The sequence below is a fragment of the Ambystoma mexicanum genome, chromosome 10, assembly GCF_040938575.1.
Source record: "Ambystoma mexicanum isolate Mex_15411 chromosome 10, UKY_AmexF1_1, whole genome shotgun sequence".
Taxonomy (NCBI): Eukaryota; Metazoa; Chordata; class Amphibia; order Caudata; family Ambystomatidae; genus Ambystoma; species Ambystoma mexicanum.
Window position 1 is genome coordinate 172,141,858 of NC_090932.1, and position 27,027 is coordinate 172,168,884.

Sequence of the window (27,027 nt, forward strand, 5' to 3'; positions counted from 1 at the left end):
CCCCTCCATCCACCCTCCCATTCACATACGTTGCGGCGCCCAACCAAGATCGAAAGTCGGTTCCCATGGTACAGCTGGGTTTCTGATGCTGCCCAATCCCATAAAGACTATTTTAATCTAACACAACGCTCCTGCAGACTCAGGACAAGCCCGTATCAGACAAACACAACATGTATAGCCATTTGAGTTCTGATAGGACAGGGAGACAGGAGAGGAAAAAGTGGTTACACTAAAGCAGGTTGCAGCTACATCCCAAGTAGTCATATTCGAGGTCCTGCTGCAGCCTGTTCCATATGAACCCACTGACATCTATCTACCTCTGGTTTCATTCACTCTTTGAAAGTCCCAAATACAATGCTGTATATTATTTAATGATATATGACCATCCCAGTCGTCCTTTATCTTTTGGGTGCCTTAGCATTCACCTATTAATCCTCAGTGTCCCCAATTTCAGATTAAAGGTTCTACTTTGTAACTTCTTAAGCTCACACAGGGGGAACCTGCACCGGGAGAGCCTGGAAGAAGTGCAACAAGTGAGAGAAGACGTTCATTTTTAGTTTGGTCTATTAGGTGTCTCTTGCAACACATATAAGCCGGAACTATTGCATTTTAGTACAGATAGCGAGGAATGCGGCATATGGGGAGGGACACACAGGGGCTGATTCATGGAATTTCGTGCAGAAACTGCACAAGGGCCACGCACCGAAAAGGCCACTGCGCGAGCCTTCGCGATTAAGTAAATCTGCACGCCACATCTGTATTCATGGAATTGTTTGCGCACAGTAACCGTATTTGCAAGTCACGGCTGGAACGCCCACACGCAAAGCAGGAAATTGCCAGATCAGCTACCTTTGCACGCTCCCCTTGGGCACAAATACATGCACCCTTCAAACAGTGCATGGGGTCCCTCGTAAGCAGGCCCTGTAACTGTATCCGGCACCCCAACAACATGCGTGTGAAAAATCGTAACTCCCAATAATTCACTTAAGGTCCTTAAGTAACACGTCATGCAAAGGAGGGGATGCAGAATAACTCTTACACCAAATAATCTGACCGACTCAGGAAGTTGTCAAAAACCACTTTTCACTGTTTTATTATCAATTGTATAAAACAGGGAGTTACAACGGACATCAACGGAGGTTTGCTCGAACTCTCAAACATTTCACATAAAAAAACACATCTTTATACTAAAAATGTGTAATACGTGATGTCATACTATGTGGCAAATAAGAAAAACCTATGGGAGACTGTGGTTGGCTCAAGGGGAACATCTAAGTACACTTTCTATACAAGGTCGGGTTGTGGTAGGACATCTACTGTCAGGTGGGCAACTTAAGCATGCCTCTAGTGCAAGTCATCCTCAACACTTATTAGATACACGGTACACCATTGGCTCTCAAACTATAAGGCCCTCTACAATTGATTGGCACGCCCGTGCCATGTCTGGAATATTCAGCTCCTTAGCAGCACGTAAGCTGATACCCAGGTGCCGGGGGGTGGACCTGACTTTGCTTTCCCATCCAATCAGTCCAACATCACTCATCGTCCATGCCTGCTGCCATGAAGATTCCCTTTGAACTTGGCTTTGCAATGTATTCTTGTCTCTGGGAATATAGCGGGGTACGGGCACACACTTATCACAGTTCTGGTCTGCAAGCCCAACTCCTATTTTCCTCCTTGGTCCATGTGACAGGAGACCGCAATTTGGCCTGGTTTGCAGCATTTAATTGTCTTGAATTATTAAAACTTGACACTCATGGTGTTCTTTCTTTGCACCTTAACAAGGAGCGATTCAGCATCTCACGTTTGCTGCCTTTAAGAATAGATGACCAGCCTTGGCTTGCTTTAACTTTGATACCTGGACAAACAGCTTCACTCTTCAAGTGCGATATCCAGCTAATTCTTCGCTTTGACACGCACAGCTATCAATCCTTCTTTCTCTGTGGGTTTAAACTTACTAAAGGTTGTGGTACCATGGCGGCTCCACCTGCAATCTATTCACTACGTATAGTTAGCTGCTATGATCACTTACTCGACTTGCGTTGCTGCATTTGTACAGTTATTGAATGGCTTGCATTTTCTGCAGTGCGTCACACACACACACATGTAATCTTCTTTCCGCATAGGAAAGTTCACTCAATTCCTTATTTTTTCATCAGTTTCTATAGGGTCCATACATCTTCGTCTTATCTTCTTGGCTTGTCACTCTCACTTCTTGTGACGTCACCAGCTTCTCTTTCTGTGGTTTTTATGTACCTTCGGGGACCTCTTCCATGAGATTGTCATTTCTTCGAGTCGCGCATACATCTGGTACGCCTTAACGGCTACCTTCTACCTTTTGTCGTGGTATGGTGTCAAGCATGGTTCAGTTTCAGGCTTTCAACATACAGTCAGTAGGGGGCGGGACTTCCTGCAGAGGCATTCGGCTGCTCCTCTACAACAACTTTGAAAATCTGCGTGCGAACCCATGTAAAACGTTACTGCACCCCGCTACACTTACGCGCACCCCTAAGTTACATCAGAACTCTGATTGAGTACCCCAAAAACTGACATGAAACCCCACCTGCATACTGAAAATCCTATGCGCAAGTGTACTTACGCCTGCCTTCCGGTGGCGCATAGTATGAAGGACTTGCAGGGCCATTTCCAAGCCAAGACATTGTGCAATCGAATCCCTGAATATGTCTCGTGCTGCGGAATAGTGGGCGTGCGAGGGACTGCCTGCAGGCCGTCCCTCAGAACGCCCACATTTTTCCCCAAGTTCTTCCCCATTTTTGGTGTTCCGCCCCCTTCCCAGCTCTCTGTGCAATCCACGCCCACACACTGGCTGGAGTCTCGCTCAAGGCCCTCGACGACTCGCACAGACGTGCCAAGCCAGCTCAAACTCCATGCAATTCCAGGAAAAGTACTGCGCATTCAATTATATGAATCGACAAAGGCAGATTTGCACACAGTGCGCGCCCAAGTAACCTATTTGCTGCACAGATAATTCCATAAATCAGGCCCACAGACTCTAGGTGTTGCTTAGTTATGTGTCCACCCATGGCCATGCTAATCCGTATTGCCATTCCCACCCATTCCTGCCTCTGCCCGCCCCAAACCCTTCCTCCTGGGAACTCTTTGAGCTGGCTTTAACCAAACCTTTCCATCAGGCTTTGCATTCAAAGTGCCTGCCAGGGTTTGTTCAAAGCAGTCTCCTAAGAGTTAATGGGCCTCATTACAAGCACGCAGTAAAAGTGCCGACAATACTTTTTACCGGCCCTGCAAAAGTATGAGTTTTCCCGGAACACAGTTGCTGGAATTACCAGCGCTGGTATCACCTCCTCAGGAATTACTGGTGCAGGCAACGAAAATACTAGAAATGCCAGTAACCTGAGCCGGTAATACCAGCAAAATGGTATCGCTGGCATCTCACAAGACTGGATTTGCAGTTAATACCGGCCGAATTTTTCTGGTAATACCGGCAAATGCATGGAGGAAATAAAAACACCTCAGACCACCCTGTAAATGGACACAGGTGAAGGAAATAAGGCCACAGGTACATCCAATCCACTTAGGCGCACCCTATGCACACAGGAAGAGTACAAAAGAGCCACACCTACCCCAAAAGACTTCTCAACACAACAATTCTGCCACTCGTTGCTGCAAGCATGAAGTTGGAGGTGCTACATTCCAATCTACAGCTACAGGGGCTGGAGGACCAGCAGAGGAACCGAGACTAGAGAGACAAGGAGGAGGATGGGATGCAGATGGAGAGGTGGAGGCGTGCAGTGATCCCTCGCACAAGGGCCACACCCTGGACACTCTGACAGGCAGATGCTAACCCTGTGCCGCCTAAACAGGGAGACCAAACTTGATCTCCTGACCCACATCTAGGAAGACATTGAGAGCAGGATCAGCCGTACTACTGCTGCTAAAGTGGATGTCGACCCTGCACTTCCTGGCCAGTGGGCAGGTCCAGCGCTCTGTGAGTGAGCTGCATGGCATTTCAGTCAGCCTTATCCGGAGTGCTGGTGCCGGTACAGGAGGCAGTACTGCGCCATGTGGGCCAGCACATCGCCCTCCCCACCATCCAGACACAGTTCAATGCCACCAAGTCCCGCTTCTATGCAATTGCAGGTATGCCCAATGCGGTGGCAGGATTGGACTGCATGCACGTTGAGCTGGTGGCCCCCCACGCCTCAGAGGAGATCTACAGGAACCAAAAGCAGTTCCATTCCCTGAATATCCAGGTCGTCTGTGACGCCGACCATACGATCACGCACTGCTGTGCCCCATTCCCAGGATCAACCCATGATGCAATGGTCCTTCGGAACAGGACGCTGCTGCCCTACATGGAGCGTGACAGATGACAAAGGACCTGGATGTTGGATGAGTACATGTACAATTCCATCTACCTAACAGCATGAGTGACAGGCAAAGAGGGGCTCAACAAAGTCACAAATGCATGTCCGGACCGACCAGCGCACCCTTCAATTCACAGGCCAAATACACAGAAATATCACGTGACTGATGATGTAGCAGTCACTGACCAGGCCATTTCAAACCCAACAGGACCTCCACACGCAATGCACAACAGGTACCAGAATGCAACACCCCTTTAGCAATGCAATATGCAGGTATGGACTGTAATGTGAAACAGTGTGGCACAATGAGACATGCGATATGCATGCACAGACTGACAGCTGTGATTCCACCATCCCAGGCAATACCACTGCTGAGCATCATTACTTACACTTGTGTCCTCATCCCCCGTAGGTGACTCTGGATACCCGCTGCTTCCATGGCTGATGACCCCTCTGAGGAATCCCCAGATGCTGCAAGAAGTGGCATACAACAGAGCCCATGTGAGGGCCAGGGTGACCATTGAGATGGCCTTTGGGCTCTTGAAGGCATGTTTCAGATGCCTACACCGGACTGGGGGTGCGCTCATGTGCATGCCAGAGAAGGTGGGGAAGATAGTCCTGGCCTGTGCATTGTGGCACAACATCTGCGTCAGGTGCAACATACCCCTGCCCTCAGATCTGGACATTCCTCCACCAGAGGATAATGGTGCAGTTCCAGCCGGGCCCATGCACGTGCGCATGGAGGCCAGGGATGGGTGCATGACCCCCCCAAGAACTGATGCCGAATTCTTTTTGAGTATCCCCTCCACTCTGTACACCCCTTGCACCTCTGTAGAAATCATGCACCATCACAGTAAACACTTGTTTTGAAAAAAGGAATGTCCAGCCAGAGATGCAGGTGAAAACTATGTTTTGACTGACTATGTAAATGCACACAAGCCCTACACCCCCTGTCTCCTCCCCAGAAAGCACCCTACCCCTTCCCCAAAAAGCTCCCTCCCACCAATCACACCCAGGGATGCACCCATTCATAGTACATTCACTTCCGGTCCCTCCTTCTCATGATGCCCTTTGCAGACCCCATTGGGGCCCGGAGTCGCTGCGAGCGGCGCCTTGGTCTGCCATGCTGGAAGCTCTCGGTTGTTCCGACCGACGGCAGTGGGTCAGACCCCTGGCCCCACATGTGCTCCTGGGTTAACTATAGGGCATGGGCCAATGCCTCGGCTGTGGCAGAGGCAATCTCATTGCCCTCACGCAGTCTTTCGGTAAGGGTGAGGAGGGCAGCAGTGGCATGGTCTCTGGACTGGGCACTCCTGCAGCTGGAGGCTTGCAGGCATTCGCACATGAGGCACATTTTGTCCAGATGCTGGCGTGTAAGTCCGGTCAGCTTGAAGCGACATTCAGTTGCACGCTGGCATGCATCATGTGAATGGATGCAGGGCTGTGGCAGCGGAGGGGGGCTGGGTGGTGTTGTAGGGCTGAAATACGGAGTCAGGTGGGGGTGGTGTCATCATCCTGCTCTTCCTCCTTGTCCCGGTCGTACCTGCCACTATTGCCTGGTGGCTGCTGTGCCCGTGGTGGTTTGGAGGGCACAGGAGGGATAGTGAGGCCACTGACCACAGGTGTGGTGATGACAGCCGCCACATGCAACGCTGCTACTGTGCCACATACAGCAGTGAGTGGCAGTGGTGGCGATGGTGGCGGTGGGGCTGCTGCAGCTGGAGGTGGTGCTGCCTTCACAGCTGGAGGTGGTGGAGCCTTTTCAGCTGGAGGTGGTTGAGCCTTCGCAGCTGGGGATGGTGGGGCCTTCGCAGCTGGAGGTGGTGAGGCCTTCACAGCTGGACGTGGTGGAGCTGCTGCAGCTGGAGGTGGTGGGGCTGCTGCAGCTGGAGGTGTTGGGACCTTCACAGGTCTGCCTGCACCTCCTGGGCCTGATGCCGACGGTTCAGGTACGTCACTGTCAGAGGATGCACCTGTTGGGGAGTCATATCTGGGGGCTTGCATTACACTCATGCTACACTGTGTATCCTGCTCTTGTCATGCATCGTCTTTTGTGTGTTTGCTCTGATGTGTGCTTCTACATGTGGGTGTTGGAAGTGCACATTGACTGTTGGTCTTCCAAGGTGGCTTGTTGTGTGTGCGGTGGGCCTGTGATTCCTGTCCTGTTCTCCCTTGGCATACATGGGTGCTCTTCATGTGTTCATGTGTGGGGCTGTACATTTTGGCAACAGTGCTTGTGCATGGCTACACCGGCCCATATCCCCTGGCATTTGTGTGTGATTGGGCCATTTCCTGTGACTGACACGTGTTGGACCTGTTCCTTTGCCCATTTGGTGTTCCTCTGCCCCTGGGGATGTATGTATTTGGCCTCATCATCCCTCCTCCTGTGGCAACAGATTCCCTCCTGTGCGTGACTAGGAGGTTGCGGACCCTCAGGTGCAAGTTGTCCCACCGATTGTGGCAGTCAATCGGTGTGCAGGGGACAGTCCTTACGACCATCACCTTGTCTGCCACCTCCTGCCAGATGGCCGTCTTCCTCCTCTGACTGGTTCTCCTCTGGCAAGCCCCAAAGAGGGCTTCTGCATGCTGCACCACTGTGTCTGACAGTGCTACCAGCTCCACCTCTGCATACTTTGGCTTCCTTATCCGGACGTCAGGGACTCTGGATGTCTTGCTCCCAGACATTTTGGCACTTTCTGTACTGGTGGATGGTATTTGGAAGTGGGGGATTCAAAGTGGATTGAGTTTTAAAAATGCTCACTGGAGAGCTTCCCTTTCTAGTGGTGAGTATTACGTTGCCGATGCCAGTAATTCTGGCATGCCAGTATTACTGTTTCCCGCAGGGGGTGTGTGCGTGCGTCCGAGGATCTGTAATGTGCCGGTGATTCTGGGGGTCGCCCCGCTGGAAACGGTAATACCGACACCCCAGAATTACAGGTGTTTTAGGTGTAAAAAGTTGTAATGAAAGCCAATGACAATTGGAGTTGTAAACACCAGGCCTGCCTTTAGCCACTCGATCGATAGACACTCTGCATGTCCTGGAATACAAGAATGATTGCATGCAGTTTTGTGAGAACAAGTGGAATGATCCATTCCTTAGACTCAGTTGCTGCAAGGATTTTCTGTGTGTAGGTTGTCAATTTACGAGTGATGTCTGTCTCCAGTTTGATGTAGTTGCAGGGTCAGACTGGGACAAGAAATACGCCTGGGCACCTAAAAATAAGTGGCCCACCCCTCCGCTCAAAAAAAGTGGCCCTCAAACCATCATCCATGAATTGCGACAATTCCGAACTTTACAAATAATTCTACTTATCGAGGGTTAATGGTGTTTGTTGCATGTAATGGTTTGTGTAAACGCTTGAGAAAGTGATAACATTCTTTGTCCTTTTAAAAAAAATACATCATCACATAGCTAAATACTATACTTATTTTGCAGAGCCAGTCTCAAGGCATGTCTACTAGTTGCCACCAGTAATGAAAATAGAGCTGCATTTAGTAAGCAATACAGCCAAATGATGACACCGGAAAGTACATTGCCAGTTGCATTTATGCTCAAATATTACATTACAATACAACCCCTAAAATAAATAACTTTGCACACTTACAGTTTCGTGACATGGTCCACAGCTCCAAGGCGAAGGAGTGGCACAAACCAACCACCCACACTGTGGTTTTGGGGCAGTTAATACCACTACGGCAGTGGTGGCAAGTGCCTTTCCCATGCCTATTGAAGCCCAAACTGTTGGCATTGCTAACGCTTACTGATATTACAACTAGGGAGCCTCTAATCTGCAGGCTAAATGCAAACCTATACAGCAAAGTTACATTAACTCCAACCAAGCTTAGAATCAGTTCAGGCCGCACATTCAAGCACTGCCAGTTTCCCAAGTCACAGCTAGACAGACACACTCACACACAAAGCGTCTATGGCTCTGCAGGTGGTTAAGGTGCCCACCCACTGCCCAGGTCGCAAACTTTTATCAGTGGCAGAGCGTTTCATAAGCATGATAGAACAATTCCAACTCAAAGAGTGTAACGCTCACCTGATTCCCGTAGAGGCGCCGGTCTTGACTGGGCGTATACCGTATCTTCAAAGGTGATGTGTAACACACGGCTGGGTCTTTGGGCTGGACCTCTGACTCGAAGGTTAAGATGTCTGCAGATAGAAAATATGGGATTAATGAACTGGGTTATTGAATGTCTCTCTCTTCTTCCCTTTCTCTTCTCCTGTAGAACCCCGAAGGTTAACGCTCTCACCTTAGGTAAGTGAACGCCGTGCTCTCCATCTGCCTCGGGGCAGGGTGCTGTAACCAGTTTCTTCACTGGATAAGGGGAGCAGGCCTCTTGACTTCAGAGGACTGCTGTCCGTCGTTTACTGCACGAACGGTAAGTTTCGAGTAATTCTAATGTCTTTAAAGTCTTTAGTAATGATGTCTCTTATTTTGCAGGGTTCCGGCGATGGTGGATGACGGGCTGAAGTGAGTTGAAGATGGAGCCCGTGTGATGAATAGAAGCGCCTGGAAGCACGTAAGTAAGCGCTTGTTGCCTGCTTCACGATGCGCTCTAACTGTCGTTTTATTTTGCAGGTACAAGTTCGGAGCGGCTGCAGGGTGCCGGAATACCCACTGGGTTAGATGTGGAAAGGAGTAATGGCACGTGAGTATTAAAGTTCCCCAATGTCTTTAAACGCACCTTGTTTTATCTTTCAGATGCGGGATGCAGCGCCGAAGGCCTCCGGAGCGTGCAAAGAGTTGGTAAGCTTTTGTCTTTCAGATGCCGGAATGCAGTGTGAAGACCTCCGGAGCGCACGAAGAGTAGGTAAGCCTTTGTCTTTCAGATGTCGGAATGCAGCGCGAGGCGTTGGTGACAGCCGATGGACCAGGTAAGTGAAGAGCTGTCACTGAAGACCGTAATGCTAACCTGTTCTTTCTTGTCTTTATAGGTGTTGCTGAAGACTGGATTCAGGATGGTAAGCCTTTTTCCTTAGGCCCAGGATCAGATGCAGAAGACACGATGAGCGTTCTGCTGCAGAGGATGCAGAATAACGCAAAGCAAGATTCATCCATCGGGTGTGGTTTAAATAGCCTCCTGTAGTGCTTAGGTGTCTCCTTCCACAGCCACGCCTAGGTAAGAAAAGAGTTCCTGCTTTCCAGAAGAGTTCCAGTGTTCTGAACCTAGGGAGTGGCTCCTGCCCCACCCAACAGGAAAAGTAGTTCCAAACAGAAGAGGATCAGAGGCTCAACTGGCAGGCAAGTAAGCAGCATGGTCTGCTGCAGGTAAGTCCACCCAAGCATTATGAGCCCGGCGCTTCCAGCGCTGGGACTGGGCATATTTATGAGCCTGGTGCCACTGGCGCCAGGACTGGGTCCAAAAGGTCCCAATTGGGACTGGTTGGCACTCGGAACCTGGGTTATGGATCTGCTTCCAAGGGAGTTGGGAAAACCCTGACCTTTTGGAAGCAGAGATCATGACAGTACCCCCCCTCAAGGCCCCTCCCAAACTGGGCTTCTCCGGGGGTTTTGGCTTGTCAGGAAATGTTCGGTGAAATCTTTTGATTAGGCGAGGAGCATGGACATATTCAGCAGGTTCCCAGGATCTCTCTTGGGGGCCGTAGCCTTTGAAGTCAATTAGGTAAAATAGTTTAGATTTGGAGATCTTGGAGTCCAGAATGCTTTTGACTTCAAACTCGAGTTCTCCATCAACTAGGATAGGTTTTGGAGATTTAGTTAGTCGGGTTTGAGGTTGCACAGGTTTTAATAGAGAGACGTGGAAGACCGGATGTATCTTCATGTGCGGGGGCAAGTCCAACTTGACCGCTACTGGGTTTACTATGGTAGTGATGGAATAGGGACCAAGGTATCTTGGGTTGAATGTGCGTGGCCCTTTTAGAGGTAGATATTTGGTGGATAACCAGACTTGATCCCCTACTTGATATTGAGGGGCTTCTTTCCGATGTTGATCTGCTCCTTTCTTGTATTGTTCTTTAGCCCTTTGAAGGTGAGAAACAGCTTCCTTAAAAGCTTGGGTGATTGTAGAATGCAGGTAGTCTACTGCTGGTGTTTCAAGATCTTGGAGGGGATCCAACTCCGAGGTTCGAGGGTGACTGCCGTACAAAAGAAAAAACGGGGTTTTCCCAGTTCTCGAATGGACAGAGTTATTGTAGGCATATTCGGCTATCCAAAGGATGTCTTTCCAAGTTTTTTCAGTTTGTTGCAGCATGCAGCGTAAATACTGTTCCAGAGTTTGATTGGTCCTCTCGGTTTGTCCGTCGGTTTGATGGTGGTGACTGGTCGATAGTCTCACATCAATTTGAGCCGACCGACAGCAACTTCGCCAAAAATGAGAAATAAATTGACTACCTCGATCCGAAATTAGAACCGAAGGAAAACCGTGCAGTCGGACGATGTTTTCGAGAAATTCTCGGGCCAGAGTTGCTGCTGTTGGCAAGCCTTTGAGCGGAATGAAATGCGCCATCTTGGAGAATAAGTCCACGATTACTAGAATCGTATTGTATCCGGAGCATGGAGGTAGATCGGTGATGAAGTCCATAGAAAGCGTATGCCAAAGGCGAGGTGGGATGTCAATAGGGCGTAAGAGGCCTGCTGGTCTTTCCTTTTGACTCTTGTTTTGGGCGCATACTCCACAGGACATTATAAAGTCTCTGATATCTTTTTTCCAAGACGGCCACCAGAAGTAGCGCTTGATCTTTTCTGAGGTCTTGGCTATACCGGGATGTCCTTCCATTAAAGAATCGTGATAACAAGAGATTACTTTTTTCTGTAAATCTGTGCTGGGTAGGTATAATCGTTCTTGGAAATACAATAAGTTGTCCTTTACTGCAAAGTCCTTTCCCTGCAGATGCCAATTCTGTATGTCTGCTGGAGTTACAAGTTGCCTGGCTTTATCCTTAACTTCCTCTATGGATTGTGTGGCGATTACACCCAGAATTCTTTGTTCGGGAATGATTGGTACAGGTTTAGGGTTGATCAAGTGTTCTTCCACTCCCATCCGAGAAGGGGCATCAGCTTTACCGTTTTTTGTACCAGGTCGATAGGTAATTATGAAGTCAAACTCGGCAAAGAATAATGCCCAACGGAGTTGTCTAGAGGATTGGGCTTTTGCGGTTTTCAAATATTGCAGGTTTCGGTGATCCGTAATCACAGTAACGGTGTGTCGGGCCCCCAGCAGATAATGCCGCCAAGCCTTAAAGGCAGACTTGATAGCCAGAAGTTCCTTGTCAGTAATCGTGTAATTGATTTCAGGAGGCGAGAATTTGCGGGACCAAAATGCCACGGGATGCAACTGATTGGTTACCGGGTCCTTTTGTGATAGAACTGCCCCCATGGCAAGGCTTGAAGCATCAGTTTCCACGATGTAGGGGAGTTCGGGGCGAGGGTGTTTTAAGATTGGTGCAGAGATAAATTTAGTCTTCAAATCCTGGAAAGCTTGTTCCGCCTCGGTAGACCATTCAAAACGTTTGTTTTTCTTTAACAAGGCAGTGATGGGCTGGACTATTCGAGAGAATTCGGGGATAAACCTGCGGTAAAAGTTAGCGAAGCCTAACATGCTTTGCACACCTTTTACGGAGGATGGTGATGGCCATTTGAGAACTGCATCGACCTTCTTTGAATCCATACGCACTCCACCAGGTGATAATATGAATCCCAAGAATTCAACTTCAGTCACGTTGAAAACACATTTTTCCAACTTAGCGAAAAGTTTGTGTTGACGCAATCTTTCGAGGACCATTTTCACGTGTTTCCGATGTTCAGATTCCGATGAAGAATAAACGAGGATGTCGTCAATGTAAACAACAACACACACATCTATGAGCTCTCTGAGGACATCGTTCATAAAATATTGAAAGGCGGCCGGGGCATTGCAAAGTCCGAAGGGCATGACCTGATATTCAAATAGCCCATACTTGGTGCGGAAGGCCGTCTTCCATTCATCGCCCTCTTTTACTCGTACCAAGTGGTAAGCTCCTCTAAGATCCAGCTTTGTATATATGCATGCTTTTCTGACTTGGTCCAGGAGTTCAGCGATCAAAGGTAACAGATATCTATTCTTAACGGTGATCTGGTTCAGGGAGCGATAATCTATACAAGTTCTAAGGTCTCCTTCCTTTTTTGGAACGAAGAACAAAGCTGAAGAAGCAGGGGACTTGGAAGGACGAATAAACCCATTTGCCAGGTATTGATCCAGGTATTGTCGAAGGTGAAGGTTCTCAGGCTCGGTGAGGGCATAAATTCTACTACAAGGAGGAGTAGATCCAGGTATCAGGTCTATCTGGCAGTCATAAGACCTATGAGGAGGTAGAGAGTTAGCCTGATCCTTCCGGAAAACATCTTGGTATTCTAGGTATTCGGGAGGTAACTGGGGAGTCTCTGAAGAAATTGCTGCCAGTGCAACACCAGGTGGAGGGTGACAAGTAGAGACACATTCTGGAAACTGGACCGTTCTTGCTCGCCAATCGATCAGAGGATTGTGTTTCTCTAACCAAGGTATTCCTAGAATAATCTGAAACTGAGGGGCCTTGATCACATCGAACACGATCTTCTCATGGTGTCCATCTTGACTTACTAGCGTCACTTCTTGAGTGGTATGCGTTACTGGCCCGGAGGCTATCTCCGTACCATCCACCGTAGTAATGACGTCCTTTACAGCCTTGGGACAAAGAGTTAGATTCATCCTCAAAACCATTTCATGATCCACATAATTGCCGATGGCACCGCTGTCGACGTAAGCTTCAATTGCATGTAATCGATCCGGATTATCAGGGCTAATGAGGACCATAGGTATCACGAAATGCGAGGTCACGGAACTGGTTTTCACGCTCGGCAAGAGGACCTCTATTCTTGTCGGGCGAGGTCGTTTCCCTGCTCAGAGTTTGTAACTTTGGTAACTGTAGCTCCGACTGCCTTCTTGGCAGGTTTCACCGGACAGTCTCGAAGAAAGTGCCCTGAGTTTCCGCAATAGAGGCATAATTGCAACTGTTTTCTCCTTTCCCGCTCCTTTTGTGTTAGAGGACCTTTCAGACCCCCTATTTGCATGGGTTCCCCGGAGTCTACTCCTTTGGAAGGAGTTGGCGGTTTGGAAAATACTCGAGCCTCAAACTTGGAACGATCGGCCTTCCTGTTCTGCAGTCTGTGATCTATTTGAACGACTAAGTCTATATAGTCCGAACAATCTTGTGGGGGATTCACTACTTGGGCTAACACATCTTTGAGCTCTCCACGTAGACCTCTATAAAACAGCGTAATCCTTTTGTCCTCAGGCCATTGAGTTTCCACTATCAGTCTGTTGAAAGACGCAATATAAGCCAAAAGGTCTTGATTACCTTGTCGCAACGAAAGAAGCTCATTGTCCAAGGCCTGCCCCAGTGAATGTCTTGCGAACAGTTTTTCCATACTGAGCTGAAAAGCTTGAAAATCATGGAGGACCGGATCATCTTGATTTACTAGAGGGATCGACCAGTCTGCCGCATTGCCACTAAGGTACGAAAGCACGAAAGCTACTTTAGCTTGATCAGTTGGAAAGGCTGCTGGCCGGCATAAGAAATGCAACCGGCACTGGTTGATAAATACTGCAAACCTCTTTGGGTCACCAGAAAATCGTTCGGGCGGAGCCAGAGGTACATTCCCAGGTAGGTTGATCTGCACTGGATTCATAGAGGATGTAGAAGGAAGATTTCCCCCAGATGCGGGTAACGGGGTCTGTCCGGCTTGTGACTGTAGCAATTGTCTAGCGAGATCATCTGTTTGCTCCTTGGAAATAATCAGTTCCCTTCTTAGAGCGTTCGTTTCCTGACGGGCTGCATGCACTTCTGCCCTTAGTTCCCCAAGTAACTGGGCTAGTTGGTCGGTATCCGAGGTTTCCATAGCGCCTGGACGGGAGTTTTGTGGTAGGCTTTGCGTTCTGTAACGCTCACCTGATTCCCGTAGAGGCGCCGGTCTTGACTGGGCGTATACCGTATCTTCAAAGGTGATGTGTAACACACGGCTGGGTCTTTGGGCTGGACCTCTGTGCACTGTATGTCTGACTCGAAGGGTAAGATGTCTGCAGATAGAAAATATGGGATTAATGAACTGGGTTATTGAATGTCTCTCTCTTCTTCCCTTTCTCTTCTCCTGTAGAACCCCGAAGGTTAACGCTCTCACCTTAGGTAAGTGAACGCCGTGCTCTCCATCTGCCTCTGGGCAGGGTGCTGTAACCAGTTTCTTCACTGGATAAGGGGAGCAGGCCTCTTGACTTCAGAGGACTGCTGTCTGTCGTTTACTGCACGAACGGTAAGTTTCGAGTAATTCTAATGTCTTTAAAGTCTTTAGTAATGATGTCTCTTATTTTGCAGGGTTCCGGCGATGGTGGATGACGGGCTGAAGTGAGTTGAAGATGGAGCCCGTGTGATGAATAGAAGCGCCTGGAAGCACGTAAGTAAGCGCTTGTTGCCTGCTTCACGATGCGCTCTAACTGTCGTTTTATTTTGCAGGTACAAGTTCAGAGCGGCTGCAGGGTGCCGGAATACCCACTGGGTTAGATGTGGAAAGGAGTAATGGCACGTGAGTATTAAAATTCCCCAATGTCTTTAAACGCACCTTGTTTTATCTTTCAGATGCGGGATGCAGCGCCGAAGGCCTCCGGAGCGTGCGAAGAGTTGGTAAGCTTTTGTCTTTCAGATGCTGGAATGCAGTGTGAAGACCTCCGGAGCGCACGAAGAGTAGGTAAGCCTTTGTCTTTCAGATGTCGGAATGCAGCGCGAGGCGTTGGTGACAGCCGATGGACCAGGTAAGTGAAGAGCTGTCACTGAAGACCGTAATGCTAACCTGTTCTTTCTTGTCTTTATAGGTGTTGCTGAAGACTGGATTCAGGATGGTAAGCCTTTTTCCTTAGGCTCAGGATCAGATGCAGAAGACACGATGAGCGTTCTGCTGCAGAGGATGCAGAATAACGCAAAGCAAGATTCATCCATCGGGTGTGGTTTAAATAGCCTCCTGTAGTGCTTAGGTGTCTCCTTCCACAGCCACGCCTAGGTAAGAAAAGAGTTCCTGCTTTCCAGAAGAGTTCCAGTGTTCTGAACCTAGGGAGAGGCTCCTGCCCCACCCAACAGGAAAAGTAGTTCCAAACAGAAGAGGATCAGAGGCTCAACTGGCAGGCAAGTAAGCAGCATGGTCTGCTGCAGGTAAGTCCACCCAAGCATTATGAGCCCGGCGCTTCCAGCGCTGGGACTGGGCATATTTATGAGCCTGGTGCCACTGGCGCCAGGATGGGTCCAAAAGGTCCCAATTGGGATTGGTTGGCACTCAGAACCTGGGTTATGGATCTGCTTCCAAGGGAGTTGGGAAAACCCTGACCTTTTGGAAGCAGAGATCATGACAAAGAGGTTGCAAAGCACTGCAAATCTGTGATAGTTAAATTGAGCATAACAACCCAAAGCACCCATATAAATATTTGTTTATATCCATGATATGTGATTTCTACTATCTTGACATGCAAAAAAGTAAAGTTGCTTTAAGTCACTAATCAAGTGTTGAACATGATGAATAATGAGTTGTACGTTGTTAATAATGAAACTGCATGTCTCTCTATCTTTGTTTATTACACACACAACTTCTTATATTACATGTCTTAAATCACTGAAAGTACAGGGGGTTGACTAGATTTTTCAGGTTGGCATTATCTTGCTTTCTGGGACTTATAGTTTACCATTGAGGATGTGAAAATTAAAGCCATAATGATATTCTTTTGGTGCAACATGTTGCAAAGGATTTACATGTCGTCATGTGGCTTTATCATGCAATTTGTGTTTTTTGTAAGTAAACTCTATAAAACATTAATAATGTAGACCTTGAAATCTAACAATTTGAGCCAAAGTGTGTGATCCTGGTGTCACCACTACAGCCCCTCCCCCCAATCTGTCTGAACATCCTGCTACCTCTTTTTGGGATGCAGTCAGAGTACCTTTTTTCCACCACTGCCCAGTGCCTACAGAGAAAATGCTCAAAGGAGAAAAGGGAAAAACGTTCAGTTTTCCGTGTACACACACACTGCACCAGGAGAGCCTGAGCCCTCCCCTCAGACAGCTAGCGTTGTCAGGATCAGTGATTCTCCCTCCCCGCCTCCACCTCCCACCCACCCGGGGTGTCATAGAAATGAAACCACTGAAACGGATAGAGTGGTGCACAAGCAAGATGACAGCTAGAGCCGATGTAACCGATAAATGTCTGATCATGCAATTTAAGTCAATAGAGCTGGCTGCCTTTGCATGGGAAACAAAGGTTCAAAGGGTGATCTGTGCCAGCTCAACCTCTCCACCACCACATACATATATAGCCCACATTCTCCAGAAGAACCCACTCTCCTGGCAGACCTTCGCTGGTCAGACATTGAGCAGGTTACTAACAGAGCTGGGTATTCCTTCTGGACACCCAAATGCCCCAGGTGGTCTCACTGAGAAGCACACAGTAACAAACCTTCTCCAGCATGGGGTCTGGCATGGATTCACATGCTCATGAATATTCCCCGTAGTCAGACTGGGTATCCTCTATAAAAGAAAAAACAGCTTCATTTTCACTTACAAACTGTATTTCTTCTCTAAACCAATCAATGTCTTCTAGGTCATGGTTCCCCCATCCAATGACAGTCCTCTCCCTAAACCCCTTCTCTGGCAGCCATCTGCACGCTTCAGTTTTGGGAGTCCTCGAGTCTGCTCTGCGAGCTACTTCTATGTTTTTTTCATGTTTGACGGAAAAACATTCTATTTTTGTTCCAAAAGAGCCTGTTTGCGCTCTTCTCCATCTGCCGACAGCGGGGATCCGCTGTCAGTGAATTTCAGCACCCCTCAAGGCCAAAGATCGTCGAAGATTCTAGAAACCCATCGGGCCTACTTCACGTCCCCCGACCATGACAGAAGAGAAGAAGAAGGAGGGAAGGTCCCTCTTCAAGCCCTGCACCTAATGCGGGCTGCGGAATGTGTTTGTAGAAGACAAGCACCTGCAATGTCCATACTGCCTGCATTCGGCCCTTAAGGAGGTGGTGTGAGAAATATGCCTCGGGTTCTCCAAGAAGACGATAAGGGACAGGCACAGTAAACTGGCGGCATGCTTAACGCTAGGGCCTCTGACCCGCACTCCGAGCAGGGTCATGCCTCACCCAGAACTGGCCGGTCCGAGGAGAGGTCTTTTAAGTCCTTTGAGGGCACCTCATCCGTGGGGTCCAAGACAAAGCCAAGAACTGCATTGTGGGCCCTTTACAAGCTCACCACCTCTGAAGAACTTAGCCTAAACCGCCTGTCACTGCTACCCGAACTGGTTTGGCTACAGCTCCCCAGATTTGCCCCTGTCACAATATAGGTTGGCCTGCTATGAAATGAAATAAAGTGATATTTTATTTATATTGCGCTCGTACACAAGTGTTTCAGAGCGCAACCTGGCAAAAAGGGAGGGGAACAAGGGAGAGAAAAAACAGAAGAAAAAAAAACAGCGATCATACTAGGCCCAGTGACATTTAAGAAAGCGCAAGTGCATGGGAAAGGAAAATGGGGGAAAAGTGCAAGGAAGGGAGGGGGGAGTGGAAAGTGCGAAGCATAGGTGAGAAAACATAAATATTAAATAAAATAAATAATAAATAAGGGCTTTAAACCATGGTAGTGCAGCCAGCAAGTGGCAGGTGAAAGTTATATCTGATAAGTGCAGAAGAAACGTGGGAGGGCGACTGTATGGGTACAGATACAGAACCCTAGTGCAGATGGTGGCCTGGAGGCCGTGCAGGAGGGTGGCAGGGTGAACAGATACCTGGGCCCAGAAGAACAGAGGGTGGCCAGGTGCACAATGCCATGAGAAGAAACAGATCAACAGGGGAGAAGGGGGGCAAAGGCAGAGGCAAAGAGGAAGGTCTTGAGAAGTTTCCGGAACCAAAGGTGTTTTTCCTCATGTTTCAAGGTGGCCGGGAGGCTGTTCCAAAGGGAGGCACCAGCCAAAGACAGGGATCTACCCCCAGCTCGTTTTTTGCGAAACGACTAACCTTGGGGGAGTTAGAAGTAGAGGAGCGAAGGGCTCGAGAGGGGAGGTATTTATGGAGGGATAGTTGAAGGTATTTTGAACCCAGGCTCTAGAAAGCCTTGTGCACAATGCACAGGGTTTTAAATTTAATCCTTGCATCCACCGGGAGCCAATGAAGAGTGTTCAAGGCTGGAGAGATACGATCCCAGGACTTGAGGCCAAGGACAAGTCTCGCAGTCCTGTTCTGGATTAGTTGTGGAGGGCGGAGAGTGGAGGCAGGTAGATTTAGGAAGAGGCTGTTACAGCAATCCAGTCTGGAAAGAACCAGAGCCTGGGAGACAGTGAGCCTTTGAGTGAAGGAGAGGAAAGGTAGAGTACCTCTAGGGAGGTGAAGTAAAAAGTTAGATTTTTTGAAGACATCAGAGATGAGTGTGGAGAAGGAAAGTGTAGAGTCAAAGATAACCCCAAGGTTCTTAGCCGCACAAGTGGGGGTGGGAGGAGGGCCAAGGGAGGCCGGCCAGAGAGTGAGAAGAAAGGATGGAGATGGTGCACCAATAAGGAGGATCTCAGTCTTGTTGGCATTTAGACATAGATCATTGGCGGCACACCAATTCTGAATGGCGATTAGACAATCGGAGATGAGGGAAGGAGAGGAGGAGGCTGAAGGAAGCCTGAAAATGAGTTGGTTGTCGTCAGCATAGCACTGGAAAGTTGAGCAGAACATTGAGATGCAGTAAGCGAGAGTTGCCAGGCATAGGTTGAAAAGCCAGGGCGAGAGGATAGACCCCTGGGGAACACCACATGTGGAGAGGGAGATAGAAGATAGGAAGGACCCAAGTTGTACCTGGGAGTGTCGACCAGAGAGAAAAAAGGTCAGCTAGGCCAGAGCCTGATCAGTGACACCGAGGTTGTCACAAAGACGATTGAGCAGGGTGGTATGGTTGACCGTGTCAAACGCAGAGGAGAGGTCAAGTAGGATGAGGACAGAGGGAATGTCAGAATCGAGGTTGGAAAGCAGGTTTTCACGGATGTTCAGGAGAGCAGTTTCCGTACTTCTGGCAGCTCTGAAGCCAGATTGGTGGTCATCGAGGGAGCCAACAGAGTCAGAATGGAGATTAAGCTGAGAGATGGCCAGCTTTTCCAGGAGCTTGCCCAAAAAGGGAGTAATGGAAATTGGGCGGTAGTTTGCCGGACGTGACGGATCAGCAGTGGATTTCTTGAGGAGAGGATGCACAAGGGAGTGTTTAAGAGGGTTGGGGAAAGAGCCAGAGGCAAAGGAGAGGTTGCAGAAATTAGCAAGGTCCGGCGCAAGGGTGTCAATGTGGTCTTTAATGGTTTTAGAGGAACAGGGATGGACCTGTTTTGATGAGGTTTTCATAGATCGGACTTGTCTAGATATCTCATCAGGGGCGAAAAGAGAAAAGGAGGAGAAAGGGGGGATGAGGGGTAGCTGAGGGAGGGTCAACAGGCTGAGAAGGAGAGGGAGGAGGAGGGGGAGCGGAGGAGAGGGTGGACAGGATGTCCTGGGTTTTAGAGATAAAGTGAGAGGCAAGGGCATTGCAAAGATCCTGGGAGGAGAGAGGAGGAGTGGAGACTGCAGCAGGGTTGGCCAGCACCTTGCAGATTTTGAAAAGTTCAGCCGAGTTGTTAGATGCCGCAGAGATGCAGGCTTGTATGTGGACTCTCTTCTTAGTGTGGACAGCAAGTCGGTATTGCCTTTGGAGCAGGCGGCAGGCCAGTTTGTCAGAGGATGAGCAAGAAGCCCTCCATTTCCTTTCCGCCGCCCTACACTTCCGTTTAAGTGTAGCTAGGTCAGAGTCATACCAAGAATTGAACTTGGCTTTGGACTTCAAACAGATCCTCATGACGGGGGCAAGAGTATCAAGAGTAGCAGAAATAGAGGAGTAGAGAAGAGAGAGGGCTGTTTCAGGGTGTGAGTCAGCCTGGGGTGGAGGAGGGGGGAGAAGGTTGCAGCAAAGGCCTCGACTGACACACGCTTCATGGGCCGGATATCTGAGGAGGTGGGTGGCACTCTAGGAGTGGACTTGGCTTGGGGGGAGGAGATGGAGAAATGAGAGGAGAGGAGGCAGTGATCACTCCAGGAGAGAGGAGTGGTAAGGGGGGTAGAGAGAGGGAGGCCGTATGAGATCAAGACATCAAGTTAGTGGCCAGCCAAGTGAGTCGAGCCGGAAGGAAGGATGGAGAGGGAGAGTGAATCAGAGAGGTCACGAAAGAGTGAAGATGAGGGACAGGTAGAATCAAGATGAATGTTGAGGTCACTAAGGAGAAGTTGAGGAAGAGGGAAGAGGAGAGGTCAGCCCACTCAGAGAGAAAAGAGGTGTTCTCCAGCATTGGGTCTGGCATGGATTCACATGCTCATGAATATTCCCCGTCGTCAGGCTGGGAATCCTCGGTAAAGAAAAAATCAGTATCAGTTTCGTTTCTGATCTGTCTTTCGTAGTAGTAACCAATCACTGATCTCTGCGTCATACTGACCACAGCCAATGACTGCCCTCTACCTAAGCCCCGCCTCTGGCAGCCATCTTCAGATTTTTACCGCACGTTCAAGTGTTGGGAGTCCTCGTGCTTAGCTCTCGAGCTTTTACTGCGTGTTTCGCGCTTTTTCAGGTGATTTTTCACATTTTTTCGGTTAATCGAGCCTCAAGCTCCACCGTTTCTACTCCCGTTAACGGCTACCCGCTGCAGGATTTTCCTACGCCCCTCAAGGGTGAAGATTTCGTCGAATCAACTTCTTGGAGGATTCTAGAAGATTCGCGGCCTACTTCGAGATGGCCCAGGATGCGAGTTCGTCGCCCAGACCCAAGCTGTTTCGCAGCTGCCCTGGATGCGGGCTGCAGAATGTGTTTAAGGAAGACGAACATTCGCGATGCCTCTACTGTCTTCATGGGGACAAGACTCATGTAGAGAAGGACTGCCAGTTCTGCAAGAACTTGTCGGAGCGGACCATGAGGGACCGTCAATCCCGTCTCGCAAGCTGGTTGGAGAAGGGCTTGACGGGTGAGAAGAAGAAGAAAGGGTCCGAGCGGGCTTCTAAGTCCTGTGCGGGCGCCCCGGCGACGGGGGCCCAACACCAGGCCAAGCGCCGAGAGTCCGCTGGCTCCGGGAGCGCCGAAAGGTCGGGCTCTTCGGTCGTCAGGCAGGGCGCACCTTCCCCGGCACCGTCAACCACGAGCCAACGCTCCGGTTCGGGGAAGAGAAAGTCCGAGACCCGGGTAAGCTTCGGGAGAAGCCCCGTCCGATCTCGGAAGAGGGGGAGCGAGGCGTCGCCCTTCCCCCAAAGGAGAAGGCCCGGGACGCACCTAAGGTGGTGAAGGCCCCTACCCAGCAGGCGAAGGCCTCGATCGAGGCTATCGCGGCGACTCTGGCCAAGCCGGCAGAGACACCGCCAGCGGAGACTGCCTCTGGGACTAGAGTTTCCCTGCCGCCAAGGAGGGAATCCTCTTTTCAGCCCATCGTCGTGGCCGCCATGATGGAAGAAGCGAGGGGGGGCACGGTGCCCTCCTCAAGCTCGGAGTCAGCCTCGGAGGAGGAACTGACCGAGGCCGTGAGGAACCTCGAAGTCCAATTCGAGAAGGTTCGATCCCGTCAGGAAGATCCTCGGGAGATAACGACGATGGTGAGGAAGAGCGGCCTTCCCTTCCGGCGCGGCCGGATCCTAGGCCTCAGGATGGCTCGGCGGCCATTTTGTCTGCCATCCAGTCCTTATGCTCTGAGATAAGGACGAGATTCCTACGGCCCAGGCCGGAGGACCCGCAACCTGGCCCGTCGGGAAGTCCTCAGAACAAACGACAGAGGACCCAACTCTCTCCTCCGCTCGCCCCCGTGAGGCCTACAGTTCCCTCCTCATCCTCCCACGAGTCGGGAGATGAAGGTGCGTTGGGCTCGACGACGGGTTCTGAGGGCGACGGCGACGACGACGGAACGGGTCTCCCGTCTCCCGGGCCTCGCCGCCCGACGAGATTGGCTCATTCCACGCCATGATCGCCAGGGCGTCTGAATTGTTCCAGCTCTGCCCGGAGGAGCAGAAAAAAGGAAGGTTTCCTCTATCAGCGCCGGGAGGCCAAGAGGAAGACGGTCATCGCGGTGCCCCTAATCGATGACATCTGGGAGGAGGGCCTGTCGGTTCTCAAAAACCCCTCCACGGCACCAGCCAAACGGGACAGGTACGAGAAGAAGTACCGGGTCCCCGAAACCGCTCCGCTGTGCCTCAGGGCCCAGCCAACGCAAGACTCGGTCGTCTCGGCGACGGCTAAGAAGAAAGCGGCGGGTCAGGAGCCTCGACGTCGAATTCCCCGCCGGACGGCGAGGCAAAGAAGTTGGACGCCATGGGGCGGCGGGTCATTTCGTCGGCAGCGACGACGATCAAAGCGGCCAACGCCCTGGCGATCGTGGCCCGTTACGACAGGGAGCTCTGGTTTAAGCTGGCCCCCATATTGGACTTCCTGCCCGACAACAAGAGGTCCGAGGCCCTGGAAATACTGCAAGAGGGCGAGGTGGCGTCGGACCACGCCATAACGGTGGCAACCGATATTGCCGATACTGGGTTCCGCCAGCTGGGCAACGGTGTTTGCCTACGAAGACGGGGTTGGCTTCGGGCGACCGACTTCCGTCAGGACGTCCAGACCAGGGTGTTGGACATGCCGTTCGACGGCAGCAACTTGTTCGGGAAGGCGGTGGACGAATCCCTCCAAGCCATAAAAACGGACACGGAGACGGCCCGCGCCCTAGGAGCCCTTCAGCAACGACGGCCCTTTCGGAGCTCCGGAGGCAGACAGGGTGCCTCCAAGGGATCCAGCGGTGGCTCGTCGTCCTACCGCCAGGCGGCACGCTCCTCGTCTCAGGAGGCCTACAGGGGTTGCGGCAAGCAGGGAGCACCTCGCCGCCGTCGGCAAGGTGGCCAGGGCGGCAAGGCCACCACCTCCAAGCAGGACTGAACCGGCCGTGGTCTCGGGCCCCCACCGAAGCACCCCGGTGGGAGGCCGGCTGGCGAATTTTGTCGGCGTGTGGAGTCCATCTCCACCGACCGTTGGGTGCTGGATACCCTGGCAAGAGGACACTCTATCGAATTCCTGAAGAAGTGCCCTCACGTTCCACCTGTGGCCAGGAAGGAAAATCACGTCCCGCAACTGCTGTTGGAAGTACGGGCGATGCTCAGGAAAGGCGCCATCGAGCTTGTCCCGAAGAGGCTCCGGGGCTCCGGGGTGTACTCAAGGTACTTCCTCGTCAGGAAGAAGACGGGCGGCTGGCGCCCCATCCTGGACCTTCGTCGTTTGAACAAATACTTCAGATCACAAAAGTTCAGGATGGTCACCCTCCAGCACGTACTGGGACAGCTGGAGGAAGGCGACTTTCTATCGTCGTTGGACCTGGAGTATGCATACTTCCACGTTCCCATCCTCAAAAGTCACTGAAAGTTCCTCAGGTTCGTCGTCCAGGGACGCCACTACCAATTCAGAGCACTGCCGTTCGGATTGAAGTCGGCCCCCAGGGTCTTTACCAAGTGCCTAGCACCAGTGGCGGCGCGGCTGCGCCTGCAGGGGATTCACGTCTACCCCTACCTGGACGACTGGCTCATCCGCTCAAGGACGAGGGAACTCGCCGTCGAACACACTGTGAGGACCGTCCAGCTACTCACAGACCTGGGATTCGCCATAAACTACCCAAAGTCCCACCTGGTGCCGTTGCAGGTGGCCCTGTTTCTGGGAGCGAAGCTCGATACAGTGAGGCGCCTGGCGGCCCCGTCGGAAGAACGGATGAAGACCATTCTAGGCAAAGTGCAGCGCCTGCTAGCCACGGACATGGCCAGGGTGAGGTCCATCAAGTCCCTCCTGGGGATGATGTCCTCTTGCATCTACCTGGTGCGCCTCTGCAGACTATGGATGCGCCCTCTTCAAGAATTTCTCGACGCCCGTTGGATGCAGGCGACGGGCACCTTCGAAGACAGGGTCCCCCTCAACGAGGTGTTCCGGCGGGCGATCCAGTGGTGGGGCGTTCGAGCGCACCTCACGGCGGGCAAGGACTTTCAGACGCCGGCGTACCAGGAGGCGGTGACGACGGACGCCTCCCTGGAAGGTTGGGGCGCCCACACCGGAGATCTCCACGCAAGAGGCCTCTGGCTCCCGGAGGAGAGGCTCCTGCACATCAACATCCTGGAACTCCGAGCCGTGTTCTGGGCTCTCAAATCGTTCCTCCCGTCGCTCAAGGGCAAGGTGGTGCGGATCTTCATCGACAACACCACGACAATGTTTTACATACGGAAGCAGGGAGGCACCAGATCCCCAGCCCTATCGAAGGAGGCACAGGATCTGTGGCACTGGGCGGTCGCCCAGGGGATTTTCCTGGTTCCCTTCCACCCGGCAGGAGAAAGCAACACCATCGCCGACTCACTCAGCAGGGAGATGCGCGCGTGTCACGAGTGGGAACTGCGCCAGGATCAGGTGGATCAACTCTTCCGACGATGGGGCAAACCCCAAATCGACCTGTTCGCAACAGCGACGAACTCGAAGTGCAAGAGGTTCACCAGCAGGTTTCCCCAGCCGAGAAGCATGGGCGATGCGTTCTCGTTCCCCTGGGACGGCCTATACCTGTATGCGTTCCCTCCGTTGCTGTTGCTGCTTCGACTCATCAGCCAGCTCAAGAGGTCCCGGTGCAGGATGATCCTCGTCGCACCGGCGTGGCCGAGGCAGATCTGGTTCACGGACCTTCTGGACTTGTCAACGTCCCCTCCCATCAAGCTGTCGGCGGACGCGGACCTTCTCTCCAGAGAAGGAGGCGCCATCTTCCACCACGACCCGGCGTCGCTGAACCTGCAGGCTTGGCTCCTGCAGCGCTAGAGTTTGGAGGCTACGATATACCGGCCGAATGCAGAGAGGTTCTTGCAAAGGCCAGGGCGTCCTCGACTCTCAAATGCTACGGTCATAAGTGGAAGAGGTTCTCTATCTGGTGCCGAGCACAGAAGATCAACCCCCTCCGGATTACGGCCCCTCAAGTGCTGCCGTACCTGCTTTCGCTGGCAAAGGCTGGGCTAGCCCATGCCTCCATTAAGATTCATCTGGCGGCGATCTCCAGATATACCAGAACCACAGGACGGACGTCCCTGCGGTCCCATCGACTGGTAAAAGAGTTTATGAAAGGACTGTTCCGGTCGTTCCCGCCGGTGAAGGCCCCGGCCCCGGCGTGGGAACTTAACGTGGTGCTGACCAGGCTCATGGGGGTCCCCATTTGAGCCGATGCACTCCGCACCGATGAAGTTTGTGTCGTGGAAGACTGCATTCCTGGTGGCCATTACCTCCGCACGACGAGTGGGAGAGATCCAGGCCCTATCCTGCAAAGCACCGTACTTGACTTTCCATGCCTCGAGGGTGGTGCTTAGGACGCACCCTTCCTTTATGCCCAAGGTGCCGTCGGACTTCCATCTTAACGAGCCCTTGGTGTTACCTGTTTTCTTCCTGTCTCCTTCGTCGCCGGCCGAGAGGACTTTGCACTTGCTGGATGTGGCTAGAGCGCTGAAGTTCTACGTGGACCGCACAAAGAGTTTCCGGAGGACATCACAGCTGTTCGTGAACTTTGGACCTGTGAATCAAGGGAAGGCTCTCTCGAAGTCTTCTATTTCCAGATGGCTCTCCGGCTGCATCATGCACTGCCACCGGTTGGCTAACCGACTGCTGCCAGGCCGTCCGAGAGCCCATTCGACCAGAGCGATCGCTGCTACTACGGCGTTCTTATCTGGTGTGCCCCTGCTGGACATCTGCAGGGCTGCTACGTGGAGGTCGGCGCACACCTTCACGAGATTCTACTGCATCAATCGGGATTCCAGAGAGGAGTCCAGGGTCTGCCAAGCTGTGCTGCGCAACCTGTTCGCCTAAGGTGAGCCTGGTGAGGAGGTAAGAGATGCTTAATGTTGAGTTTTTTGTATTGCTTAATGTTGAGCCTTTTGCCACCTTCCGTGGTTGTGCATGTGTGTACTGCTATTTATTCTTATATTCATGAGCATGTGAATCCATGCCAGACCCCATGCTGGAGAAGGAACAAGTTACTTACCTGTAACTGTTGTTCTCCAGCATGGGTCTGGCATAGATTCACATGCGAACCCTCCCGCCTACCCCTCTGCGGCCCTTCACTTGGTCATACTGCCTCTTCACGTGCTACCAAATCTGAAGATGGCTGCCAGAGGCGGGGCTTAGGTAGAGGGCAGTCATTGGCTGTGGTCAGTATGACGCAGAGATCATTGATTGGTTACTACTACGAAAGACAGATCAGAAACGAAACTGATACTGATTTTTTCTTTACCGAGGATTCCCAGCCTGACGACGGGGAATATTCATGAGCATGTGAATCCATGCCAGACCCATGCTGGAGAACAACAGTTACAGGTAAGTAACTTGTTCCATTTGATCAGGGGGCCGGTAGAGAGTAGCAACAGTAAGAGAGTGGCTAGGAGAGAGAGAGAGCCTGCAGACTAGGCATTCAAACGAGGAGTAAGCTTGAGTGGGAATGAGAGAGGCATGGATCCACTCGGGGAAGATAAGGGCTACACCCCCTCCAGGCTGTTTGGATCTGGGAGCTGAGAGGATCTTGTAGCCGTCGGGGAGGAGAGTGCAAAAACTCATGATAGAGCTGGCTGTGAACCATGTCTCGGTGAAACCGAGTACATCAAGGTCGAG

General features: G+C 51.2%; 1 protein-coding gene across 1 annotated transcript in view; it reads left to right on the forward strand.

Annotated features, from left to right (window-relative positions):
- LOC138492841 (disintegrin and metalloproteinase domain-containing protein 7-like) overlaps positions 1-27,027 on the forward strand; it is a 731,792-nt gene that overhangs the window by 147,265 nt on the left and 557,500 nt on the right. The window lies entirely within an intron of this gene.